We start from the raw sequence: 9,622 nt of genomic DNA, 5'->3' as shown, positions 1-9,622 counted from the left end.
TCCCATACCTATTTAATTATTTTGAAAATAATAATTATTCCTTAATTTATGAATTTCAAATGGAATGATAACAAAAATATTTGATAATCTCTCTATTCTAATTTCTCTCTTCGATTTCAATTTTTTGTGTTGCACTGGTGGACTAATTTATACATCAAAATCTTACTCAAAGCATCGAACAACTAACATTCACTACTACAAAAACAGTTAAAATCACACTTTGACAAATAAAAATATTTCACTTTTATTAGAAGTGTGATTAAAAAAAAATTAGATTGATATTTTAATCACACTTAATTTGATTGAGTGTAATAATATTTATTTTTTATGTCACTTTTTAATTAAGTGTGATTATATATATTTTTTAATTTCACCTTCTAAATAAATGTGACTATATTTAATTTTTTTAATCACGACTTCTAAATAAGTGTGATCTATGTGATCAAAAAAATTTGGGGGGGAGGGGGGGAATATTTACCGCCTAATTTTATTTCATGTTTAATTTTATTATTTTTATTTATTTATTATTTCTCTGTACATACACCGAAGGAAATACCCATCAACACTGTTTTCCCCTCTTTTCCACTCTCTTATTGTCTTGAACCCTAACCCTATCAAATAGAAAGCAGTGAAGGTTGAGCGAAATCAGAGGGCAACGGTGAGCTAGCGGGGGCTGCGACGACGACTGTACTTCACTCTCACTCTCATTCTCACGACAGAGGTATGTCTTCTCTTCCTCTCTCTCTCTCCCTCTTGCTCTCTTGCTCTCTTGTGCCGCCAACTACACTCCCTCGAACGGCAATGCCTCTTCATGTCCCTCTTTCGCACAGTGAATCGTGAGCGTCACTGATCATGACCCTCTCTTTGGTCACTGCCCTCTACCCTCTGCCCTCTCTCTGTTGGTCGATTTTCAAGCTGTGGCCTTTCTATCTCAGATTCAAGTATGATTTTCTTGACAGAAGGCACGGAAGGGTTTCTTCTTGCAAGTCTTTGATTCGTTGCAATCAGTGTACGTTTTGATCTCTGGTAAGGGTTTGAATATCAGCTTGGATAGTGTTTCACTTTCTTCATCTCTTTGTTCGTGTCTGGTAAACTCTCTTTGAATATATATCTATACAGTATTATATAAGAGGGAGTTGATTATGCTATAGTGTTAGTGGCTCTCTGGGTTCTTCAATATGACACGATGAGAAAGTAGAATTTTAATGTTGCATCTAGTCCTTCAGTCTCTTTGTGGGTTCTTCATATGACACAACGGGGCCACGAAATATAGAGAAATTTCTAAAATTAGGGTTTCTCCCAAATTGGTAGAAATTCATTTTGTTCCTTCCTAATTGAAAGGATTTTTTTTAGAGGAGAACAATTATTTGTCAATTAATTCCATTTCTTTTGCTTGTGATGACCAAATATATATCTTTAGGACTAGACTATTTATTCTTATGATGTTTGCTGAGAAACTCTTCACTTCATGCTCTTATTGGGTTTTTTGACAATAAAATTGAATTTTTTCGTTGACTTAAAATGCTTATGAATACACTTCATTCTAAGACATTCTCTCCTCATGCTTTGAACCTAGTGTCATTACAAAATATCTAACTCTCTTACTCCTGTTTTACTATATACACAAGTCCAAAAAGGAGATAATATGAGATTCTACATTTCAATCACTTCCATGTTTTTCCTTGGAAAACCAATTGAAACATGAGTATTTCATATTTTTTCTAAGTTCACAATTATTTTTTTTTTTTTTTTGGGTTTGGGGGTCATAAATTGTTTTATTTTTTTTGGCTTGTAGGGCTATGGCATGGTTGAATAAACTGCTGTAGGCACCTATGGTTCCAATACTGCAAAGATTTGTGTAATTATTCCCCCAGGGGACTTCAAGCTCCAAACATGCAAGCTAAAGTGGTACATTTGGGTTTCTAATTCTTTGTTGCTTGCCTCCTAGGGCTAGTGAACTTTTGCTACAAAGACTTGCTATGAATGTTAATAAATTAGTTTTCTTTAAAAATTTTATTAAACCTTTGACATTGGGAAGTTTTAGATGCTTAAGAATAATTTTTCTTAAATTTCTTTGTAGGTATAGTTATCATTTTATAGGTTGTTCAAATTTGTTGATTTTGAGTTTGTGTTCCTTGTGATTGAATTTTTTGTTTGATTACTCATGGTATGTGTTCTTAAGGGCCTGTTTTGTAAGTGCATGGATTTCAAATGTAACCATGTTCCTTTTGTAAATTTTGCTTGCTGCTCATCTATGTTTGACATTGGGGAAAAGCTGTGAAGAATAATGATATCCTCAAACATTATAAAATTAGGTGAATTTTTAATTATTGATGGTATGAAAATTTGTGTGTAAAAGAAAGTGTTGATTTTGTACTATATATTTATATATATGGGGCCAGCAGGATTTGACTGAAATCAGTGTAGAAATGTTGTTCAAATTGAAACATTGTGTGTACTCTTAGTTTAATTTCTTGGATTAAGGTTGATTAGGTTCTGTTATTTATTATTTGTGTGTATTCTTTTTTATGAGTCTCCTTGTGGATTACAACTCTGGGATAATTTGCCAGAATATACACAAGTTTCTCTCTCAAATCAACTAGTGGACAACCACATCCATTGTCGACTTTTGAATGCTTCAATTTGCAAGGTATGCTTATCCTTAATTTGGGTGGTTTTAAAATCCTTGAAACTGAACTTGATGAAGTGTGAGTTGAATGGATTAATTTCGTACTAAAGAATATGAGTTGAAATCCAACATGTAAGTATGATATAACTTCCGTTCTTTAAATTGCTAGTAAATAATTTTTTTAGTTGGTAAGGAATATATAATCACTTCAAGAACATAACAAATTTCATAAAATGTGTAAATTATACTTCATACAAAAGCATTTGTACAATGGAAGATAGTAAACTCAAGTACATCTTAGGAAAACGCACAACCTTCACAAAATATCACTCTTACACTCAAGAGTTTGAGATTGCTTCACACTAGATCAGTCTTGTATATCACTCTTGTATTGCATGACACCCAATACAATGAATATAAGGATGAACCCAATTCGAAATATGATAAATAAATAGTTTGTAATTTTTTTATTTTGCCTTTGGCATCATTTGATTTTCACGAATAGCAATTAGAAATAGACAAAGTTGGGTAGGTAATAGGTTACAAGCCAAATGTTGACTACCCTAGATACATTGTTCTCAATAAGAGTACAAAGTCAATTTAGAGTTATCTTTAAATATAGCTTCTAATTTGTGATTCTAAAATTGAAATAATATGAGATGGTAGCTTGAGACTCTCCATGAAAAGTTATTTATTGAGTAATGGTAAGAGTATATTTATTCTTGCATACGTGAACTATGTACATATTATGGAACAACTAAAATCATCTTGATTTATTGGGTGCTATGATCATAAATCTCCAATTTCTTTGGTTTGGAAGGCTATGTTACAAAACAGGCTTCTGAACATCACTGTCTTTAGAAATTATATGTTTACCATGAATAAATAATTTATTTAATTTTTTTAATGATTTTTCAAATATCATATGGTGGTTTTCTATGTTTTTTTGAAGATAGCATGTCCTTAAACATTTAATAGAAATTATATCTTCAGTGTTTATTGTTATCTTGCTTGAAAAGTGTGATTAGCGTTATGACGGTTATCCATTTTATTTTTTATTTTTTGTTTAGCAAAAGAAAATTTTATTGATGAAAAGACCATGAAAAGCACAACGCATGATACAACAAAAAAAAAAATACATATTGCATCATAGCAAAACCCTTTTATCTTAACTAGGTTAGCATGAAAGGCAAGCCCAATCAGACGCACTTTGCTATGATGCAATATGCACTTCTCTCTTTTCTATGATTGTTATGCATGATAGTGTATTCACGACTTTGCTTTGTGTATGGACAAATTACCATGAGTTAATTCTGGTTAAGTTGAAAACAAATTTGGGTCATGGAAGTTATATAACTATTCCAGACTTTCCCTCCTTTAAACTTGTTCTCTTTTGTGCTCTTTTCTTCTTTCCTCTTTCATCATTTCATCTCTTTCTTCTCTTTCTATCCACTCTCTACTTATATCTGAAAACAGATACACCAGCACATAATTCTTAAAATCTTGGTGGAATTGCTCAACACTCAAATATTGGAACTGTGGGGGATTGTTCATTTGTTTAGTCTTTTGGAGTTGACCCATCTTGACTTGGTATATTAATTGCGTTTCTTTCTCTACCTTGATTTGAGTTTTAATTTTTGTTGAGATTTAGTTTAGTTTACTCTCTCTATTGATGTGTTGCTATAATAATTTTTTGACAAAATCTTTTCAATGCTATGATTTACTAATATGTGTTTATATATACTGTTCAATCATGCTCCATATGTATATGTCATATTTATATATGGTAATACAAATATTTTATATTAGTAATAATCAAATTTGTTATTTCTTTCTATTGATGCAGGGGATGAAGAGTCAGCGTGATGATCAAATGTTCGATTTTGTCTTTTGCAAGACAAGAACAGTCTTTACAAAAATAGTACGTTTTTTCATATGCTTCTAACGGTTTCTAAATTAATTTGTTTTTTTATTTTTCAGGTCAAAAATTTATTGGAGAGATGCAAAATATGGTCAAAGAATTCAAAAACTTAGTTTTTTCAAGTTTTTTTTTTTTAATATATGTAATCACAGTTAAAAACTTTTTATTAATTTCTTTGTACATACTTTTGAACATTTAACTTTTATTTATGAAATATATGACGTTATTCCATTTAATATATGGTTGTGATTCAAAATATAGTATATAGTGTGTATTATATTCTTCAAATGCGCGTACAAAAATAATATTGATTATTCTTCAAATATGTCGAATTTTTTTTTTAATCACATGTTTTATTAGTTATTAATCACACTTAAAAGATGTGATCTAAATGTTATTAATCACACTATCTAAATGATTTTAATCACACTTAAAAGGTGTGATCTAAATGTTTTTAATCACACTTAAAATGTGTGATCTAAATGTTTTTAATCACATTTAGAAGGTGTGATCGAAATTTTTTTAATCACACTTAAAAAGTGTGATCTAAATGTTTTTAATCACACTTAGAAGGTGTGATCGAAATTTTTTTAATCACACTTAAAAAGTGTGATCTAAATGTTTTTAATCACACTTAGAAGGTGTGATCTAAATGTTTTTAATCACACTTAAAAGGTGTGATGAAAGCATTTTTTAATAACACTTAAAAAGTGTGATTAAAAATGACCCCTTTTAATCACACTCCCAAAGATCACACTTTAATAAAATTTAAAAGGTGTGATTAAAAACATACATCACACCAAAAAAGTGTGATTTTTATCTGTATTTGTAGTAGTGAAGAATTACACCCATTATTTCTCATCACCAACGACTGACTTGGCACCCAAACAACACACTCGTTTCTCCTATTCCTTTCCAGTAGCAAGCAGATTACACACATGAACCATCACAATATATAAATATAATAAAATAAGACAATACCTTAGAGTTGTTGAGCCACAATGATGCTAAAAGTTCTTTTCTCTCCCTCTCTCTTTTCTATCTCTTGCTCTCTCTTTCTCCCTCACTCTCACGTTGTTGCTTGGCTACTGCTATATATTGTATTAGGCAACCTAGGGTTACTTTATGTATCTAAACAAAAATGCTCTAAATTATTATCTTTTGTTTTATTTTATTTTATTTTCTCTCTGCATTAATTTAAATAAAATACAAATATTATTAGATTAAAATATGCTTATTAATTTGTCACTTATTTTTTTTTTAATAATAAATCTGGCTTCTAAATTAAAGACTTTCATCATAAATTTACTTTAGGCTTAAAATTAACTAAAAAACCCTCCAATAATATTTAATTTGCACTTAAAGATTCACAAGCAAAATATTTGAGATTGTAAAATAATTATTACTTAATTATTTATTTGATTTGTATATTCGTGTTCTCACAACAACTTCTCAGTACTTTTGCAGACCTGCAAACTACTGAGAGTTCACAAAGACCGTTCGAGTGCAAGAAGTGACGCTCGAGCGTAGGAGCAAAATTCTGGCAACAAAAGTTTGAAAAACAAGCTACCAACCAATTCCAAACGCAACCAATACGACTTAATAGCCCAACTCAAGAAGAAATAGTGGTAAACAAGGCAAGAACAACTATATAAAGAAAAGAAAGCCGAATCCAAAAGTCTAACGGGTAGGGTTTAAACTAGAAACGCTATATAAATTTTTTAACAAAGTATGTATTTGTTTCTTACTTAGTTGTATTTTAGATACAGATCAATTTATCCATACAAGTCTCCATACTTTGTATACATATCATATACCAATTTAAGAGACACGCATAATTACAGTATTAATAGTTAATGAAAAATCACGTATCACGTTCAACACACATGCCCAACTACTAGTTTTATAAAAAAGTGTGAGTCTCCTGAAGTGTCTACCTAGAAATAATTGACAATAATTTGAATAGAAAGACCAAGTGTAGACCGCCCGAACTCGCTCCGTGCGCAAGGGCGTGAATTGGGTTCATAGCTACTACAGTTCGGACTCCTGTCACGGTTTTGAATTTAGTCTCACAAAGTGCAATGTGAAACTGATAAATCACCAAAGAGTTCAGATCTGGTAATTGGTTTTGAAAAATCAATTTTAAACAAAAAGCGCTAAACATAGACTGCTTTGCCAGATTTCAGAGTCGCCACCTAAATATTTTGTTTTGAGAAATTTAGGAAACCCTGACTCGTGCCTAAGGCCACATGTCCGTCATCACTAAAGTTTTGCCTCAGCTCGGGAACTTGGTACGAGAGGGAAAGGTCCTAAAATAAGCACCCCCGCTCGCCCGATCAGAGGATCGGCCTCTACTAAGCATGATATGTTGTTTTTGTAAACACATGCGTTCTTATTCCGATTATTAGCCTAGTTTTACTATGTGATGGGCACAACACACAAGTATAGACTAAATCACTCAATTTGGAACAAAGCATCTCATGTTTGTTTTTCGAAAATGGTTTGAAGTTGCTACCCTCAAGTAGGCTAAAGTGTGGATTTGCCACTCTTAAGTAGGCTTAGAAAACATGATGTACCACTTCACAAAGTGGGCTTAAAACTCACATTTTGTTGAATTGTCCCAATTCAAGCAATAAATCCTCCATCCACAGGCATTCAAGCAGTTAATCACTTAAGCACATAGCCTCATGGAAAACATGCTATCATGGCAACACTCACACTCATGTAAGATGCTAAAGCGTAAACACTTACAGTGTACTCCGAGCCAAAACAAAAAACTAGTTAGAAAACAATGCATCCTCCTAACTATGTTAAGATGCCTAATGCAACACATGCAAAAATGTAACTAAATAGGCTCGGCTATCTATGATGGCATATGAATGCAACACTTGATAACATACGATAAACACGTATTCAAGTAATTGTATTGAAATACAACGCAGTTTGTATGATGCGCTGAGCCCGGTGCATACAAAACAAATGAATGATGCAAACATGCAAAGCATAAGGATACTAATTGAAATATGCTATAAACTAACCATTGTAAGCGGTTAAATAAAAGGGAGAAAGACGTGGGGTTGGAAGACATGCATACACACACACACCCTTATTACAACATTTTGCCCTCTCGACGGAGGGTCCGAATAAGCAATCTAACTAGCTACGCTAAGCTAAGCTACTTATTTCAAACCAACTAATTAACTACCTTAGCTAATTAATTATTATAACACAAATTGAATAACTAGCTAGTCTAAGCTACTTAGGACAAAGTACTTTAAACTAATTAATTACAACAACATGTAATTAACTACATCTAGCTAACAAATCGATAAATGGCCTCGCGGGCGAGGGAGATATGCATGCTCGATTGCGTCCTCCCGGAAATCCACCGCCTTGCCTCAAGACCCCTCTGTTTGCACTCTTTAGACCTCTGAAAATTGTGCCAACTTCCAAATTGCTTCTTTCTAATCTCAAGAACACCTTGAGGGGCCATCGGCCAGAAATAGCGGTAACCGGCTAGTACTTCCCTGAAATTCCTCCTATTGCTGCAACAGAGCATAAACAGAGGCAAGACAGTGTATTTGCAAGGAAATGTATGCACTTCCACACTCCTTATCATATCTCAAGCTCAAAAGAGTATGGCATTTGACTCTCGGGCCACCAACCAAGCATTCTCAATGCATGATGGCCAAAGAATCAAGCTTGTGCAAGCTTTAGTGAATGCACACATAAGACTCGAAAAGCCTCCACCCTATCATGCACAATCAAGGGCGTCGATGACCAAGAAATGTGACATGTTTCATCACTATAAGTATGAAACGTCCCACATTTCTTGTATTTGAATTAACGTCCAATCCAAACACATGCAATGCAACACACACATGTTATCTTGGCATGTTTTACTTGATTCATTTTGTTTACACATTTTAAATTACCAATTAATCCTTTAACCGATTAAATCCAATAGTGAGAGTCCTCTAATTTTGAAAGAGAATCTAAGCCACAAGCACCTTGAGCATGGAAGAAGCTTCATGCCGTTGGTTAGTAGAAACCCTCAAGAGAAGGCTAAAACCATTAGGCACAAACGCCTCAATTTCGTGCTCAAACCAACAAGGGCTTAAGACCACTTTCGAAAGTGATATAACAAATGAAAGATGGAATGCAATGGCACATATTCCAGCACTGAAATAGGATGTTGAATGACATCAAAGCATGAAAATGATGCATGCAAGACACGCTCAGATTCGAAAGCATTAAAGCAAGCAAAGAGCATAACACTATAGGCATACAATACTAAGCCTAAACGACCAAACCAACCCCGGACAGAGGTTAAACATGCCAAATCATGTTGAAACTTAAGCTCAAGAAGTAAGAAAAGCATGCTCATTTGATGGCACACAAATAAGGCATAAATCTCAACTCTCAAAAAGCACTTAAAGAGTGATTCAAGTGGAAGTATGGCAAAGATATAAGCTCTGAAATTACATACCAAATGATACCATATCACACAAACATCACAAATAAGGCATGCTAGGGGTCTCAAAACACAAGACTAGCAAAGCCAACTATGCCAAAACAATGCCAAAAACATGCTGGAGTGTAACCAAAATAAGCTAGAATGATAAGGCAAATTACCAAGTACACTAGGTTAATGAGCATGATGGCACTACAAGTGCAATAACCAAGCAAGAGGTGACCCAATCAACCAAAATCAGAGTTAAAGCATGTCAAATAATGGCCAAAAACATGCTGGAGTGAAGCCAAAACATGCTAGGATTATAGGCTAAGACATGAAGCATGTTAGGCTAGCAAGTAGGATTACACTACAAGTGTATGAAGCATGCAAGAGATGACCAAACCTGCCAAAAATAGAGTTATAGCAAGTCCAAAAAGTCACAAAAACATGCTCAAACTAAGCCTCAAGAATGGAGAAATACATGCTTATTTGGTGAGCCATCAACACATGCAAGTAAGACAAGAGGAGGGGGAACTACCCCCTCCTATTTGGGACCTCAAAACAAGCTTTCCACCACTAAAATTCCTCTGGAATTCAGTGGTTAAAAGGCTAAAAC

The sequence above is a fragment of the Camellia sinensis genome, chromosome 2, assembly GCF_055761805.1.
Source record: "Camellia sinensis isolate YWXY chromosome 2, ASM5576180v1, whole genome shotgun sequence".
NCBI lineage: Eukaryota > Viridiplantae > Streptophyta > Magnoliopsida > Ericales > Theaceae > Camellia > Camellia sinensis.
Note: the sequence above shows the minus strand (reverse complement) of the source record.